Source organism: Melospiza melodia, chromosome 2 (assembly GCF_035770615.1).
Source record: "Melospiza melodia melodia isolate bMelMel2 chromosome 2, bMelMel2.pri, whole genome shotgun sequence".
In the NCBI taxonomy this organism is placed as follows: domain Eukaryota; kingdom Metazoa; phylum Chordata; class Aves; order Passeriformes; family Passerellidae; genus Melospiza; species Melospiza melodia.
The window spans coordinates 1,043,309-1,060,702 of record NC_086195.1 but is presented as its reverse complement, the minus strand read 5'-3'; the positions used below and the strand labels follow the sequence as shown (position 1 = coordinate 1,060,702).

General features: G+C 51.9%; 1 protein-coding gene across 4 annotated transcripts in view; it reads left to right on the top strand.

Annotated features, from left to right (window-relative positions):
• ITSN1 (intersectin 1) overlaps nt 1–17,394 on the top strand; it is a 113,875-nt gene that overhangs the window by 8,552 nt on the left and 87,929 nt on the right. The window contains exon 1 of one of the 4 annotated variants that reach the window (XM_063180255.1): nt 10,881–10,901. The exons of the other annotated variants lie outside the window; for them this stretch is intronic. The gene's annotated coding sequence lies outside the window, so the exon portion shown is untranslated. Of the gene's footprint in view, nt 1–10,880; nt 10,902–17,394 lie in introns of those variants that run through there. 4 annotated transcript variants of the gene reach the window in all.

Genomic DNA, 17,394 nt, shown 5'->3' with positions numbered 1-17,394 from the left:
ACCTCTGCAGCTGCAGGGAGATCAGGCCGTGCTGCTGGAGCTGCTCCGTTCCTGGGGTTCCCACAATCTCTTCTGTAATGCCAGGTTCCGGCTCTCCCTGGATTACCGTGCTGCAATCCCGGATTAAACCACCTGGGCTCTCTTAGGGAAAGCACAGCACGGTGTGGCTGGGGCGGGGCAGCAGCCACGTGTGTGTGCAGGGAGTGTGATGGTGTGAATCTCCTCAGTTGTTGTGTTAAACTCAGACATTCTGCTCGGGAATTCAAACCGGTGACAGAAACGGAGTCCTCCTCTTTAAAACACCCTCTTCCAAATCCTGCCAGCGTTATGAATGAAAGCTGCTGACTCAGTGCAGCTCTGTGCACTGAAATGAGACCAGGGAACCCGAGCACTGAAATTCTGGTGACACTTCACTTCCTTTTGTGGGCAGGTTTATTGTGCTTTGCTGTCCTTGCCCAGCTTCAGAAGGGAGGGAAAGAAAAAAGAGGAGAGGGGAGAAATAAATAAATACTTATTTAACAAAAGTCCTCGAATCCTCCCCAGAGACCGCTGTGTGCAGTTCCTCTCCCTGTGAGACAGCTTTTAGCTGGGGGGGTTTGGAAAGGCAGTAAAGGCAAGGGCAGGAGGCTGCAGTGACCTGCACAGAGCAGGGTGCAGCTCCCCAGGCTGGCTCTGCTCTGACTGCAGTGTGGCACCAGCAGGGCCTGCTTTGTACCAGCCATGGACAAGGGGCTGCCCTGGCCTCTCTGGCACTCCCTGAATGGCTGGGAGGGACTCAGAGCCACCCAGTGCCACCCCTGCCATGGCAGGGACACCTCCCACTGTCCCCAGTGCCCAGCCTGGCCTTGGGCACTGCCAGGGATGCAGGGGCAGCCCCAGCTGCTCTGGGCACCCTGTGCCAGTTCTCCAGGATTTCTGTGAAGGAGCTGAGATGGCAGGAGGAGCCAGGCTCTGCAGTGGGGAGGGGAGCACAGCAGGTGAGCAGAGCTGACCAAGGGGAAATGGATTCCATCCCAGCTGAGGCTCTGTTCAGTGCCTGCAGGGACATGGAGTGACAGCACCCAGGGAATGGCTCTCAGGGCTGGGTGGGATCTTGGCCATGAGGAATTGTTCCCTGGCAGGCTGGGCAGGCCCTGGCACAGGGTGCCCAGAGCAGCTGGGGCTGCCCCTGCACCCCTGGCAGTGCCCAAGGCCAGGCTGGGCACTGGGGGCAGCCTGGGACAGTGGATGGGCTTTAGGGTCCCTCCCAACCCAAACCATGCTGGGTTTTCAGACATTTACCTGTTGGGTTCTGTTGTTATCCCTGTGTATACAGTGTTATGAAACCAGGTGATGCATCCTACCAATAATTCCATCTTGCATTAGCTTGGCTTTGTCTCATTAAAGATTAAAAACTTTATTCTGTGAAGATTTAAATAGAAACAAAGCCTTGTTGTGATAGAAGGAAGAAGAGCTGTTACCTAGTTCGGTGGTTTCCACCTCTCTTTTGATTTGTTGACTTCTAAAATAAACATTCCAAAGATGTGCACTTGGGCTGATGTGCATGAACCTAATGTTAGACTTGACTTTCCTGATTTTTACAAGTTACATGGAGCTTTGCTGGTTTGTCTTTGAGCTAGGGGAAAGCACAACCATGAATTCTCAGGGTATCTCCTTCTTGTTTTGCTGAGAAGAATGCTTCAGCTGAGGTGTTTGCTGGCCTACAGGACAGAGGGTGGGTCTTGTTATGGCTCTGCACATCAGGAAACCTGGAGCAGGAGTGGCTTCATCTGAACATAGTGAGAGCCAGATCCCTGCATGGTTCTGGGGCTTTACAGGGCCCAGATTGCAGAGAATCCCAAATCCCTGGGGCTGGCACAGCCCTGCCAGCCCATGCAGTGCCAGCTGTGCCCCATGGGCACCTTGTGCCCCATGGGCACCTTGTGCCCAGCCCAGAGCACTCAGTGCCACCTCCAGGGCACACCTGCAGGGATGGGCACTGCAAAGCTCCCTGGGCAGCCCCTGCCAAGGCCTGAGCTCCCTTTCCATGGGCAAATTGCTGCTGCTGTCCCAGCTGAGCCTGCCCTGGCCCAGCCTGAGGCCGCTCCCTCTGCTCCTGTCCCTGTTCCCTGGCAGCAGAGCCCGACCCCCCCGGCTGTGCCCTCCTGGCAGGGACTTGTGCAGAGCCACGAGGGCCCCTGAGCCTCCTTTGCTCCAGCCTCAGCCCCTTCCAGCTCCTCAGGGATTCTGCAGCCCCTTCCAGCTCCTCAGGGATTCCGCAGCCCCTTCCAGCTCCTCGGGGATTCTGCAGCCCCTTCCAGCTCCTCAGGGATTCTGCAGCCCCTTCCAGCCCCTCAGGGATTCTGCAGCCCCTTCCAGCTCCTCAGGGATTCTGCAGCCCCTTCCAGCTCCCTCAGGGATTCTGCAGCCCCTTCCAGCTCCCTCAGGGATTCTGCAGCCCCTTCCAGCTCCTCAGGGATTCTGCAGCCCCTTCCAGCTCCTCAGGGATTCTGCAGCCCCTTCCAGCTCCTCAGGGATTCTGCAGCCCCTGCCCAGCTCCTCAGGGATTCTGCAGCCCCTTCCCAGCTCCGTTCCCTGCCCTGGACACTCTCCAGCCCCTCCAGGGCTCTCTTGCTGTGATCCATGTGCAGGTGCCACTGCAGAGCTGGTGTGTTCTGTGACTGCTTCACCTCCCCAGAAGATTCCCTGATGAGCTCTTCCAAGGGACATGGCAATATTTGTGAAGTTGGGCTGTTGGTGGGGGAGTGTAACCAGTGTGGAAAGGTCTCATGGAAGTGCTGCTCCCAAGGAGAGGCTGCTGGAGTCGTGTCCTGGCAGATGAACAGAAGGTGCACACCTGGCTGTCTGTTTATCTGCTCCTGGTTATCAGATTTGTTTTCAGCTGCCTGAGTTCTCAGAACTCAGATTTACACTGTGTTTTGGATCACAGCACTGACCAGAGTTTTCTCCTCCCACTAGGAATAGGCTAAGCTACTTGGGAAAGTATTTGGCATTTGTATCCAATTTGTTCTGTTTGAAAAATATCTCCACAGCTGGTTGCTATAGGAGCATTATATTCCTTCCAGATTCGATGGTGAGTGTTGGATGCAGTGGGGAAGTTCTTGGCAAGGTGACTGAAGAGAATGTGTGAAGTTCTTTGTCCCCGGGGCCGGGGCTGGCTGGGAGCCTCCTCCAGGGCTCCTCTATTGCTGCCTCTCAATGGCTGGCAGGGCAGTGCTGCTGCAGCTCTGGCCTCTGGCACTGGCATCTGGCTACTCACATTTTGGCCAGGCTGTTACATTTTAGTGTTATGGCTCTGTATTTTTATTTTCTCCCTTAGATCTCTGTGTATCTGTTCAGTCTGTCCGGTCTAGGGAGAAGCATTTAAAAAATGAGGTTTGTGTGAGTTTGTTGTGGGTCTAAACACTGAACTTTGCATTGAAACCAAATTCAATCTCACTTACAACTGTGAGATCCTGCTTGGAACATCCATGGTTCCCCTCAGGCTTTTTGGGGTTTTTTTCATGATGCTTAATTCTCACGTGATTTCTGTGTGTTACTGGGGCTGATACTCTGCAGCTGCTGCTTCCAGAGCAGATCAATTCTTCTGTCACTCAGAGTGTGTTCCAGGGCTCCACTGAACTCCCATGTGCAGTTCCCTGGAATATCAAATCTAAAGGTTTTACCTGTCTAATCCAAGCTGGTTTAGTCTTTGGGGAAGCAGCCTGAGGCAGAGTGCCTCATGCCCTTCTTGCTGGATCCCTGCAGGATTTGTTAGGAATGTTCTCTCCAGGCTTTGGGGGAAGGCACGTGTAGTGTTGGCCTGTTCAGGCAGGTGAGTTTGGATGTGCCTTAATATTCTGCAGGTTTTGTTTCAAAGTGCTCTAACAGCTTCCCGAGCTGCCAGCACTGAAATGAATTTCATAGAAACTCACAGAAGACTCCAAATTCTGCAGTAGGTGAGCAAAACACAAAGCTCAGTCCTCTGGTACCCCAATTTGGGCTGGCACAGGGTGCCCAGAGCAGCTGGGGCTGCCCAGGATCCCTGGCAGTGCCCAGGGCCAGGCTGGCACTGCCTTGGAGAGCCTGGCACAGTGGGAGGTGTCCCTGCCATGGCAGGGCTGGGATGGGGTGAGCTTTAGGGTCCCTCCCAGTGCAATCCTTGTGGGACTCCTTCTGGGGTTCCTTCTGGGATTCTGGGGTTCCTTCTGGGATTCTGGGATTTCTGGCCTCAGCTCTGCCGTGCCTGTCTGTGTTTCAGGAACTTCTGCCTCCTTTTCCACGGTGGTTGTTGGAAGTCCCCAGAGTTCCCTGACAGGTTCTGGTGCACGCTGTCCTGAGCTGTTGCATTTCCCCCTCAGGCTGCAGGGTTTGCTCTGTTGCCCAGTTCCTGTGCCTCATTCCAGCCCGATTCCTCCGGTTCCTGGAGGATTTTAGCAGTGCTCTGAGCCTGTGCTGGCTGCCAGGGTTTGGGAGGCCCTGCAGGCCTTACACAGGAACCTTTCAGAGGGCTCAGGGAATGATCTCAGCATTGGAAGATGCTGATTTTTCTGCTGGGCCCAATTCAAAAACCTTTTCCTTTGTTCATGTCCTGAAGGAACAAGAGGTGCTGCTTGGGGTTTTTCCTCCTTTCTTCCTGCTCCTGGAGCATTCCAATTGCCAGCTGTCCAAGCAATGCTTAAAAGGGCCACAGACAAACATTTATCCCAGTCCTTGTGTTATTCCTTCATTTGCCCTCATTTCATTGGAACCATTAGTGAGATTCCTCAGGGCTGGAAGCCATGAGCTGTTGCCATACAGAGCTGCTGTGGCTGAGAGTTGTCATGGATAATGTTTGCTGGAGAACTGCAAATAAAAGGAGAAAAGAACAGGAGTGTGTGAGTGAATGGCCTCTTCAGTGTAGAGCGTGAGGGCATCTCTTGCTGGGGACCTTAATTCAGGATTATTTGCTGTTTCCTCCTTTAAACATATGAAGTGGCTTTTTTTTTACTGGACTTTTTTTTTCTTGTGTAATTTGGGATTTCCTGCCTAAAGTTTCACCAGTCCAGCTGAACATTTGGAGGAGTGCTGAGTGCTTGGGCTCTCAAACTGTCAGCAGCAGCATTAATCAGATGAGAACTGAGCCATGTTCATGTAGTTTTATCTCTACAGGTACTTAATTCTTCATTTCTGTGAGAAAGCAAAGTGGATTTGATGCAATAATGGGGCTGGGGACAGAACTTGTCACCTGGAGAATGCTGTGGCTCATCCTTGGCACCTTCAGGGCCTCTGTTGGTTCTGCATTAGGAAATAGCCAGTGCTGCACTTGGGATGGGGCAATCCAGCATCAATCCAGGCTGGGATGAGCAGAGGGAGCAGCCCTGGGAGAGCTGGGCCTGCCCTGGGCTGAGCCCCAGCTGGGATCAGGGAGGGATTGGGATTGTGTCCCTGTGCCCCCTCAGGTGATTTCCCAGCTGCAGAGCTGCCCCAGCCCTGGGAGGAGCTGGAGCTGCTGCAGAGCCCAGAGGAGGCTCCAGGATGGGCAGAGGGATGGAGCAGCTCTGCTGGCAGGAAAGGCTGGCACAGCTGGCATTGCTCACCTGCACAGGAGAAGCTTTGGGCTGAGCTCAGGGTGGCCTTGCAGGGCCTGGAGGAGCCCCAGGAAAGCTGGAGAGAGACAATTGCCAGGGGATGCAGGGACAGCACCCAGGGAATGGCTGCCAGTGCCAGAGGGCAGGGCTGGGTGGGATCCTGGCCATGAGGAATTGTTCCCTGGCAGGGTGGGCAGGCCCTGGCACAGGGTGCCCAGAGCAGCTGGGGCTGCCCCTGCACCCCTGGCAGTGCCCAAGGCCAGGCTGGACACTGGGGACAGTGGGAGGTGTCCCTGCCGTGGTAGGGGATGAGTTTATGAGTTTAAGGGTCCTTTCCAAACCATTCTGTGGTTCTGTATATTCATTTTCCACACTTAGTGGTGGCTGTGTGTTATTACCCTTTCCTGTCCCCAAAGGGGGACAAGCGAACCTTGAGGCAGAAGTTCAGAATCCTGGCACTGCAAGCAGCCAACTCTTCACCCCAGCGAGTTCATTTTGGGCTTTCTCTTCACTTCAAGCCCCAGTAAAGACCTGTGGTACTTTCCAGGAGAATTGACAACTTCACTGCGGATTTTTTTGACTGATGAAGGTTTGATTGTAAGTGCTTCAGTACAGGGTGGTTTTGAACAGTTGAAATATTGACAAGTTAATTTTTCCTGTAAAATATCTTTAGGTTACACTTCTGCAGCCTAGTGGCTGCCATAAACCCCTGCTTGCTGTTTCAGAAGGTAGTGATTGATGAAGTTGTGGATTCATCATTAGAATGCCAGTTTTCATTTAGAGCTCTCAGCTCAGAAGGTGAATAGCCAGAAATGTATTTTTAGTGTGCAGAGGTTATTCTGGAGGTGCTGGCAGCTTCCAGCTGGTGGGAATGCTGTGCTGGAGCCAGAGCTGAGCAGTCCTGAGCCTCTGCTCTCAGGCTGTGCCCAGCCCTGCTGGCTTTGGTGCTGCAGCAAGTGGCCCTGCAGCCATCTCCTGCTGGAGTCACAAGGCAGATGCAGAAATAAAGGAATCCTGATCCACAATCAGGAGTGGCAGCAGCTTCCGAATCACCTGGATGAGTTGGGGTTGTCTGGTTTAATCCACTGCTGCAAGGGTGAGCTATAAATTGTGCCACTCGTTCCTGCTGTGCTATAATTGTGCAAACCTTTCACGTCTGTCATTGCCAGGCCCTGATCTCTGCTCCCTGTGGCAGGGACAGCCCCTGGGGGAGCAGCTCGAGCTGTCTCAGGGAGGGCTGGGCTCCAGATCAGGGAAAGGTTCTCTCAAAGCTGCTGTCAGGGCAAGGCAGACCCTGAAGGAAACTGCTGTCTTCAGAGCATTGCTCTGTGGTGGGTGTAGCACCTTCTGAGCAGGTTTGAGCTGTGCCCAGAGGTGTGAACCTGGCAGAGCTCAGCCTTGGGGAGCTTGGAGTGCTGTGAGGGCTGTGGGGGTAGGAGGGAGGAAAGGGATGAGTTGTGTTTACACCGAGGAGTTGCTGTGTCCTGCCCTTCCTGCTCTTCATCATTCCTTGGCTCTCCTCTCCCTGACCTCTCTTTACTGTTTCATCTCTTCACTTACCTTTTTCCCTCCCTGCCTTTGCTGAGGAGACATCCTGGGGTGTCCAGCAGGAGCAGGGCAGGGATTGTCCCTCTGTGCTGGGGACCCTCCAGGGCTGGGCCCAGTTCTGCTCCTGCAGGAGAGACCTGGAGGGGCTGGAGCGTGTCCAGGGCAGGGAATGGAGCTGGAAGGGGCTGCAGAATCCCTGAGGAGCTGGAAGGGGCTGCAGAATCCCTGAGGAGCTGGAAGGGGCTGCAGAATCCCTGAGGAGCTGGAAGGGGCTGCAGAATCCCTGAGGAGCTGGAAGGGGCTGAGGCTGGAGCAAAGGAGGCTCAGGGGCCCTCGTGGCTCTGCACAAGTCCCTGCCAGGAGGGCACAGCCGGGGGGGTCGGGCTCTGCTGCCAGGGAACAGGGACAGGAGCAGAGGGAGCGGCCTCAGGCTGGGCCAGGGCAGGCTCAGCTGGGACAGCAGCAGCAATTTGCCCATGGAAAGGGAGCTCAGGCCTTGGCAGGGGCTGCCCAGGGAGCTTTGCAGTGCCCATCCCTGCAGGTGTGCCCTGGAGGTGGCACTGAGTGCTCTGGGCTGGGCACAAGGTGGGCACAGCTGGCACTGCATGGGCTGGCAGGGCTGTGCCAGCCCCGGGGATTTGGGATTCTCTCTGGGATGCAGAGTTCAGGGTGGCTCTGTAGGAGCCAACCTCAGTGCCAGTGAGCAGGGTCAGGCTGTGCCATCCCAGGAGAACAGTCTGTGGGTGTACTTGGGCACTGATTATCAGACAGCACATTAAAAACTTGCAAATGTGAGGGTTTGAAGGAGGAGGTTTGTTGTCACAGCTGCCTTGGCTTTCTTCTCGAATCAAACTTGAAAGGATTTTTAGATCTATTATGTTGGGAAATCAGCATCATGTTACAGTTTTGCACTTGGACTTTTTTCCCAGTGCGAGGCTGCCCCACAACCTTGTAGCAAATTTTCCTGATTACAGGGAACTGCAAACCAGTGACTTTTGAAGTACCCACAGGGGAGAAATTTGTGAGCTACAGTAAACAAACCTCCCCATGGCACAGATTTGTGACTTACAGTAAATAAACCATTAGCACCAACAACAGCCTTAATGTTCTTATCCTCTTGCAGGAAAGGAATTTTTTATCCTGGAAAGACATATTAAGGCATTTCAGGGCAGGGAAATTACTCTTTGCAGTGTTATTAACTGTCCAGACTTCCTGGCTCGTTTAGAGAAGGATCATAACAAAGTTTCCAGAGCCAGCATGGAAAATGCCTGTGCACATGGTGCTTCTCCCCCAGCCTGCACCCTCCAGAGCAGCTCCAAGTACTTATACAGTGAGGATGAGCATCTCTTCCCTAGCTAATACATGTTTGTTTTTTCTTTTTAAAGATCCTGTCTTCCATATCTAGATTTTTCCTTGGAGTTCTTGGCTTTGTGTGCATCTCCTTGTTCTCTCCAGCATGGCCTGAAGTGATTCCCAGCCCTTGGCAGAAATGCAGAATGGCTGGGACTTTGGGTCACTTGGAGCCACCCTCAGTGGTTCAGTGCTGCTCCAGAGCTGAAATCTGCCTCTTCTTCCAATCAACTCTTGCCTTGAGTAGAGACAAACCTGAACCTCCCTCTCTGTTTGCTTTGGGGAAATCTTGTTCCATAAATCCTCACCCCCAAGTCCAGTGAAATCCATGGAAAGTCTTCCCTTGGTTTGTGTCTGTTTTTGCTGATTTCTTTGCTGTGTCTGAACTTGCCATTACCTGATAATGCATCCAGCAGGGTTATTCCTGGCCTTGTATCTCAGCATTGGGAAAGAGCAGGGTTGGATGGGGTACTGGGAGAAATCCTTCCCTGGCAGGGTGGGCAGGCCCTGGCACAGGGTGCCCAGAGCAGCTGGGGCTGCCCCTGCATCCCTGGCAGTGCCCGAGGCCAGGCTGGGCACTGGGGACAGTGGGAGGTGTCCCTGCCCAGGTGCAATGGGATGAGCTTTAGGATCCCTCCAACCCTAAACATTCAGTGATTGCTTTACCCCAGCCAGGGCCTGGAATTTTTTCAGTTGTTGTTGAGATGCTGGAGCCTGGTTTATGTGGAACTGCTGGGAAAGCACAGTTGGCACCTGGAAAGAAAGCTTACACATTTTCTTGGTGCCATTTGAATGTACTTACAGTCAATTAATAATTTCTTTAATCTAGAAATAGGATTTTTTAAGTTGGATTGTGCCTTTTGAAATGTGTGTGTGTATGTTCTATATGTATGTACAGTTTGTGTTTTATCTTGCAGACTGTTTGTTTTTCCCTTCTCCCATTGCCTGTATCACTTGCCTGGTTTTGTGCTCACACCTGGGATGCTTTTGCTCTTGTGTGCAAACTGGTTTTAAGCATTTTGAAGGGAATTGATCTCATGGAAGCAGGAGACCCTTGCTTTGGGATAGGCCCTGTCTCATGCAGTGGAGCCCTTTTTGCCTCATTTCCTTAGAGAGTGTTTAAAGATATTTTAAATAGGAGACAGGAACCTTTGCCACGTTGAATTCCTTGTTAATGCTTTATGAGAGAGTCCCTGACCCTCCCTGCGAGCGGTGCCTGCTCAGCCCCTTTGCAGTGCAGGGAAATCCCTTGGCTTTACCAATGCCCAAGGGCCTGTCCTGTCCCAGGGAGTTTCTCTGTCTGTCTGTCCAACATTTCCATTTTTCCCTATAAAGCTGCTGTTTCTTGTCTGCTGGACCCTTTCTCCTCTTGGCCACCTGTGACCAACCAGTGCTGGAGCAGCAGGGCTGGGTGTGCCCAGAAGGAGGGTGACAGAAATGACAGCCTGCTGTAAATGCCTCAGCTAAAATCTGTTTGTGCATCTGAAGAGCTCCTCATGTCCTGCAGGAGCTGAGGAGACAGAGCAAGGGAGAAACTCAGAGCCCAGTGTCGTTGGGTGGGAGAGAGGAGCTGCCTGAGCAGTGGTGCTGTGGGCTAACACAGCTCCTGAGATGCTGATAAGAGCTGCTAGATGCTGATAAGAGCTGCTAGATGCTGAATAATTCTGCTGTGAAATGGCTGGTTTGGAAATCTGCTTCCAGATCTGCACCAGCACAGCCCTGTGCTTATGTAACTGGGAGAGCTGAGGAGAGCAGCTGCTGGCAGGGGACACGGTGACCTCCCTGAGCCGTGCAGGGACAGAGCCTGTGCCTCCATCCCCAGCTGCAGCCTGGCCCTGCCCTGCCAGGCCTTTTATCTGCTGCGAGTGCCTCGGAGCAGGGGGCAGGGAATGGGCTGCACATCCTGAACTCCCTGACTCCACACTGCTGCTGACTCAGGGCTTTTCTTCCTTCCTGCCCTTCCCCCAGCAGAGCTGGTACTCGCTGCCAGAGATGGGGAAGGTGAAGTGAAACAACTCAAGAATAACCCATTTTCTTTTTTTTTTTTTTTCCCATTTCAAAGGGTCAGCTCTAAAGCTGAGACAAGCACGTGGATGTTCACAGCATAGCTATGGGGGATTAGGTCAGGCCTACAGTGATTAAATCTGGGCTGGAAGGCACCGCTGCTGTCCAAGCCAGACTTAACAGCTCTGACCTATTCCTTTGGCTGCCCTGATTCCTTTAAAAACATCCAGCTGGACTGGAATGGGAGTTCCTGCAGAGTTGTGTCATGGGCATCTGTAGGAGAGGGAGGGAAGAGGTTTATCAGCCACTTCCCAGAGCATTTCCATGATCTTCTTGGCTTGGGTGTGCTGCAGCTGTGTCCCCCTGGCTACAGAAAATGGCCTGAGGCGGGTGGAATAGGTGTGAGAGTCGATGCAGGCATAAGGAAAGGGATAATCCGCAAAAAGCCAGGTAATTATTTATTCTCTAACCCAGCTGGGCTGGTTCTTGCAGAGGCAGCAACTGCAGGAACAGGGTTGGTTGTGGTGAGGGCTGGGGAGATGAGAATGTGGTAAGGGGAAAATGCCCCCAGAGGTGCCCCAGCTTTCAAAGGTGGAGCTCAGGGGTTAGAGGTGTGCTGTGGCTGTCAGACTCCTCTTAGAACAATGAATTGAGGATAAAGCTGGCACTGAGGGGGTGCAGAGCACTCAGACTCGGCCAAGGCTCCACTCCAGGCTTTGGGTGCTCCTGTTCTGTTCCAAGAGTGTCCTGAGTGCCATTGCTGAGGCTCCTGGAGCCATGGGCACAGCTGCACGAGCATGACTGCCTTCAGTTTATGGCATGGACACACCAGAACCCCTCTGCTTTACCTGCTTCTCTGGGTGTTCATGCAGTCACTGATGGCTGAGGCTGGGAGGGACCACAGAGGGTCCCTGGTGCCACCTCCCTGCTCCAGCAGGGCCATCCCAGAGCACAGGGCACAGGGAGGGCCCAGGAGGCTCTGGAATGTGCCAGGAGGAGACTCCAGCCCCTCTCTGGGCTCTGCTCCAGCTCGGGCCCTGCCCAGGGCAGAAGTTGTGCCTCCTGTGAGGGGAATTGCTGGGCTCAGGCCCTGCCCGTGGCTCTGGGGCCATTGCTGGGCCTGGAGCAGAGCCTGGGCCTGCTCTGAGCTCTGCACACAGGGACAGACACAGGGACACCAGGGACAGACACGGGGACAGCCAGGGACAGACACAGGGACAGACACAGGGACAGACACAGGGACACCAGGGACAGACACGGGGACAGACACAGGGACAGACACAGGGACAGACACAGGGACAGACACAGAGACAGCCAAGGACAGACACAGGGACAGACACAGGGACAGACACAGGACAGACACGGGGACAGCCAGGGACAGACACAGGAACAGACACAGGGACAGACACAGGGACACCAGGGACAGACACGGGGACACCAGGGACAGACACGGGGACAGACACGGGGACAGCCAGGGACAGACACAGGGACACCAGGGACAGACACGGGGACAGACAGGGACAGACGCAGGACAGACACAGGCACAGGCAGGGACAGACAGGGCTCAGCCCCTCTCTCTCCCCGGGGCTCCTCTCCAGCTGAGCAGCCCCAGCTCCCCCAGGCTCTCCTGGGCTCCAGGCCCTTGCTCAGCTCTGCTGGATCTGCTCTGGGAGCTCCAGGTGTGTGAATAAATCAAACAGCCTGTGAGATCCAGGGCACACAGCACTCACATCCAGCAGGGAATCCTGCACTTTCTTATCCTCCTTTCCAGATCATTCTTGAAGTTAATGTCAGGCTGCCGTTAAGGTTGTTGTAGGTGTGCAAGTATCCCCAACTTCCTAATTGTTGTCTTGCAGATTTTTGGGTTCAGTACTTGTTTTAAAGGAGGAGGAGTCAGAAATTGCCCACTGCCATTGTGATAATGAGGGTTTTTACACGCTCCCCCAAGGAATATGTGATCACTGCTGCACCTCTGTCAGTAAAGACAACTTTAAAAAATCAGCAAACTGTAGCACTAAGAAACTCCTGGAATTCCTGCCTTGCAGGGTCTGGTGGTTCTGCATGAAGCCAACAGCTATTAAACTGAAAATAAAAGAAGATACTTATTTCTTATTAAGGGGTTTGGAAACAGTTGGGTGATACTCAGGCTTTTCACTGTGTTAAATCTTTTAAAATGAGAGTCAGTCACCTCTTGAGAAGGGTGCTGCAGTCCAGGCACAGCTCAGCTGGGACTGGAGGAGCCCTTATGTGAGAGATCCTGGGATCCCTGGGGCTGGCACAGCCCTGCCAGCCCATGCAGTGCCAGCTGTGCTCCCTGGGCAGCCCCTGCCAAGGCCTGAGCTCCCTTTCCATGGGCAAATTGCTGCTGCTGTCCCAGCTGAGCCTGCCCTGGCCCAGCCTGAGGCCGCTCCCTCTGCTCCTGTCCCTGTCCCCTCTGCTCCTGTCCCTCCTGTCTGCAGATGATCTTTAAGGTCCCTCCCAACCCAACCCATTCCACGATTCTGGGATGCAGAGGTGACTCCTCAGCAGTTTGATCATTGCCACAGCTGTGGAAAAGCATCTGCACTGGGGAGGTGCTTTGTTAATCTGTGCTGGGTGCAAGATAGAAGAAATGGCAGGACCTGACATTTGTGAAGGTTTTGACTTTATCAGTCACTGCTGTAAGGAACAGCAACTGGGAAGTTTTGCAAAGTGGTGCCTGAGTTAAAATGTGATCCACAAAGAGCAAGGATCAGAATTCCCTGGATGCCTCAAAATGCTTTTGTTTCCAGCATTGATCCAGACTTACCAGGCTTTGCCAAACCTCTGGGTCCCCTGACTGCTCCTGGTGCAGAGGCTTTGCCATGGGGCATCTGCCAGCCCCACACCCTGCTGCCAGCCTGGCACGCTCAGGGATGTCCTGCTGGGGGATCTTGCTGTCTTCTGGAATTCTTGGAGGATATTGGGACTTTATCTGCTTGGGTTTGTCTCGTTTCTTTTCCTGTGGGAGTAGGAAGGTGACTGATAAGTGGCCTCAGGAATGAATTCTGGCATTCAGATCAAGCATTATCTCAGGAATTGTTTAGGAATAGAAATGCTGGGTTGCATTTTAGGGAAAACAAAACCAGGATCTTTCTTGTGTGAAACGTGTCTGTATAAACACACAGCACTGAAATAGCTCAATTATTGTTAATTTCTACCTCCTGTGGCTTTATTGCAGTTTTCTCTGTAAACATGGCCTCAGCAGAGCACAGAGAACTTTAAATAGAAACTCTCATCAAGTTCTGAGCCGTAGTTTGTAAGTCCGTACATAATACCCTGTGAAAGGAATTCTCATATTTGTCTGACCCTGTGAATAAATGTTTTTACTGGAGATATTTTCAACCTCCTCATTTTTTTGAGGTAAAAGCTTTAAACATCAGTACTTAAATTTAGATATTGTCTGGGATTTTATATATGTGGAGTTGTTCTACATGGTTCAATTTTACTTTTGTGTGATCAACTGGTAGGGTTACAGTTAAATTATATATATATATATTAGTATATATAATCTAATATATATAAATATATATTTTTATATATATTTATATCCTTATATATTTTATATATATAAACCCTAATGTATTTATAATATATAATTATTTTAAGTATATAGGTGTGTATATATATACATGTATAATTTTTAAAAAATATATATATATTAAAACAAACAGTGCTTGTATACTGAGTATTGGTTTATGAGAACAAACAATTTGGAGTGAGGATCAAGAATTTTAAGTATTTCTGAGCTTGCTACAGCAGTGTAAGGTGGTAGAGAGAGCCCTGAGAGCTCTACATAAATCAGTTTTACTTTTATGTGAACAACTTGAAGGATTGCAGTTAGATTATACATATATTTTTAATATATATTATATATATTATAACCTTATATATAATGTATATAAACCCTAATGTATTTGTAATATGCATAATATATTTTTTATATCTATATCTATCTATATATATATATCTATATATATATATGTAAGGTGGGAGAGTGAGCCCTGAGAGCTGATCTGGGCAGGGCCTTTTCTCCCTCACTCAGAGCTGGGGGTAAGCAAATATTTCACGTTTATATATTATATTTATATATATTTTTTATATATATATTCTCTATAAAGATAATTGTGCAGGCGATCAAGTCCCATTTGTAGCAAATATAAAAGTGCTGCTGGAGTTCACTGCTGGTGTTTGTTGCTGACTCCCCATCCCTGTGCCAGGGCTCCCCTCATCATCCCCAGCTCAGCCAGGGGAAGGCTCCCTGTGCTCTGAGCTCCATGGAAGCCATGCATGGGGAGCGTGGGGAGCTCCCTGTGCTGAAGGGACAAGGAAAGGGCTGGCACTGGATGGGCTTTAAGGTCCCTCCCAGCCCACACCATTCCGTGTTCTGTGATTGCACTGCCAGGCTTTTTGGGCTTTCCAGAATGCCCCAAAGCCAGAGATGTTCAGTGCAATGGAACAACTGTCACAAGCAGGGCCCTTCCTGCCAGCTGGGGAAATGACAGGGAGCAGCTGTGGGATGGTGCTGGGGGCATTTCCCATCACTGATCTGCTGCAGTGCCATTGATCAGTCACTGCTGGGCCTGACCTGGGAGCACCAACGCGCTCCAGTGCCCCACAGACCTGCCAGGGGTGACAGGGACAGGAGCAGAGGGAGCGGCCTCAGGCTGGGCCAGGGCAGGCTCAGCTGGGACAGCAGCAGCAATTTGCCCATGGAAAGGGAGCTCAGGCCTTGGCAGGGGCTGCCCAGGGAGCTTGGCAGTGCCCATCCCTGCAGGTGTGCCCTGGAGGTGGCACTGAGTGCTCTGGGCTGGGCACAAGGTGGGCACAGCTGGCACTGCATGGGCTGGCAGGGCTGTGCCAGCCCCAGGGATCCTGTGCTGGTTTATTTGCTTTACAATACTTTACATATATATGATATTTTCTAAATAACAACTGTGCCGGATGTTTTTGAGGATAAATAATACCTGTTCTCCACCCCTGAGCCCTTCAACCCCAAAAACAGAATCCCAGAGCAGCTTGGGTCAGGACAGACTCAAAACAGCACTTGGTGCAACCTCTGTGGTGGGCTTGGTGTGCCTGGTGTCCCCCAGGCGAGCACAGTGAAAGCTGTGCCTGTGGAACCCAGGTGGTCCCTCCGGATAAACAGCAAACTCCTGCATGTTCCACTCCGGGAGGGATTTGCCTTTCCCTCACTTTGCCTCTCCGGGTCTGCTCCCAGCTTTGCTTTGGGTCTCAGCCTCTCACATTTCAGTACAGCTCTCTGCTCCTTCTCTCCATTCCCCCAGCTGGCTTTGGTTTGTTTCTCACTTTCTTCTGCAAGTTCTTTGGAACAGTTTCTGCTTTCCTTGGCATCCAGCGCGGGGCTGGAGTTCAGTTCCCACTCCCGCTCCTGTTCCCCTGTGTTCCAGGTAAAGGGGAATTCATTCCTTTGGAGTCCTGGCGGGCTGTGGAGGAGGCTGAGCCTGGGAATGCTCTGCTGCTGCTTCCCCTTGTGCTGGAAAGGAACAGATAATATGGAAACTGTTCTGAGGGGGGGCTTCAGGGGCTTCTGCTTTTGGGGTTTCCTGCTTTTTCTTTGTTTTCTTTTTTTTTTTTTTTTTTGGCTTTTTTTTTCCCTGTTTGGTTTTGTTTTAGTTTTCTTTTTCCTTGTTTGGGGTTTTGGTTTTTGGGGTTTTTTTACTTCTTCCTCCTCCTTTTTCCTCCTCCTTTTTTTCCTCCTCCTTTTTTTCCTCCTCCTTCTTTTCCTCTTTTTTTCCTCCTCCTTCTTTTCCTCCTCCTTCTTTTCCTCCTCCTTCTTTTCCTCCTCCTTCTTTTCCTCCTCCTTCTTTTCCTCCTCCTTCTTTTCCTCCTCCTTCTTTTCCTCCTCCTTCTTTTCCTCCTCCTTCTTTTCCTCCTCCTTCTTTTTTCCTCTTTTTTTTCTTTTTTTCCCCTCAAGGTTTCCTTGCACTCATAAACCCCAGCAGCACTGCTGAGTTCTTTCCCAGAGCAGGGAACAATAAGCAAACAGGCAAAGATAAAAGTTCTGCTCTTTCAGCCCTTCAGGAATGATTCTGGGCCAGCCCCAGAGCCCAGGGAGCTGCTCTGATCCCTTGGGTCTCTGCACCTGGAATTTGAAACTTCTGGGATAACCCTTGGGAGCAGCATCAGCTGCCTGCCCTGGCCTGGGGCACAGGGCTTTGGGGTCACAGGCTTGGCCAAATGAGGAGGAAAAAGAGTCAGGGTTGTGTCCCCATTCCCCAAATTCCAACTGCTGGCAGAAGTGCCAGGGGTTTGTGCAGGGACATCTGGGGAGGGGACACACAGGAGGTTCCCAAGTTGGAGGCCAGAGGAGAATGTGGGAAGTGTGAAAGGGGGGTGGGGAGGGGAGCAAACAGCAATTCAGACAAAAGGAAATTGTTGGTGCAAGTGAATGCCTTTTCTTAGGGATATTGATAAATTTCTGCTGCTGTTCAGGCAGCCTAAATGATTCTCCCGAGTCTGTTCCCCTCTGCCTTTCTGCTGTTGCCTGGAGGACACGAGTGGAATCTCCCAGGACAAGAGGCCATGGCTCATTGTTGTGCTGCCCATTGTCCCCTGGCTCAGGCAGCTCATGGCAGCCTTTGTGTGCAGCAAGAAAAATGGTTTTGCTCCTGTGTGGCAGATGAAATCTGGAGCCTGTGTGGTGCCTTTGTTGGCAGAGCCCGTGGTGCTGTCCCGAGGCTGCCCTGCACCTTGGGCCCTGGCTGCTCCTCGGGCCTGGGCACACAGCAGCACGTGGAGTTTAGTGTCCATGTACCCGTGAATTCCTTTAGGGCAGGGCATTTGCTGCCAGGAATACAATCCAGAGCTCTGATGGAAATGGAGCTGATTTCCCTCCTGGGCAGGGGTTGTGACACTCGGGGAAGTCATGGAGCCTGCAGCAGCATCCGGGGATGGGACTGAG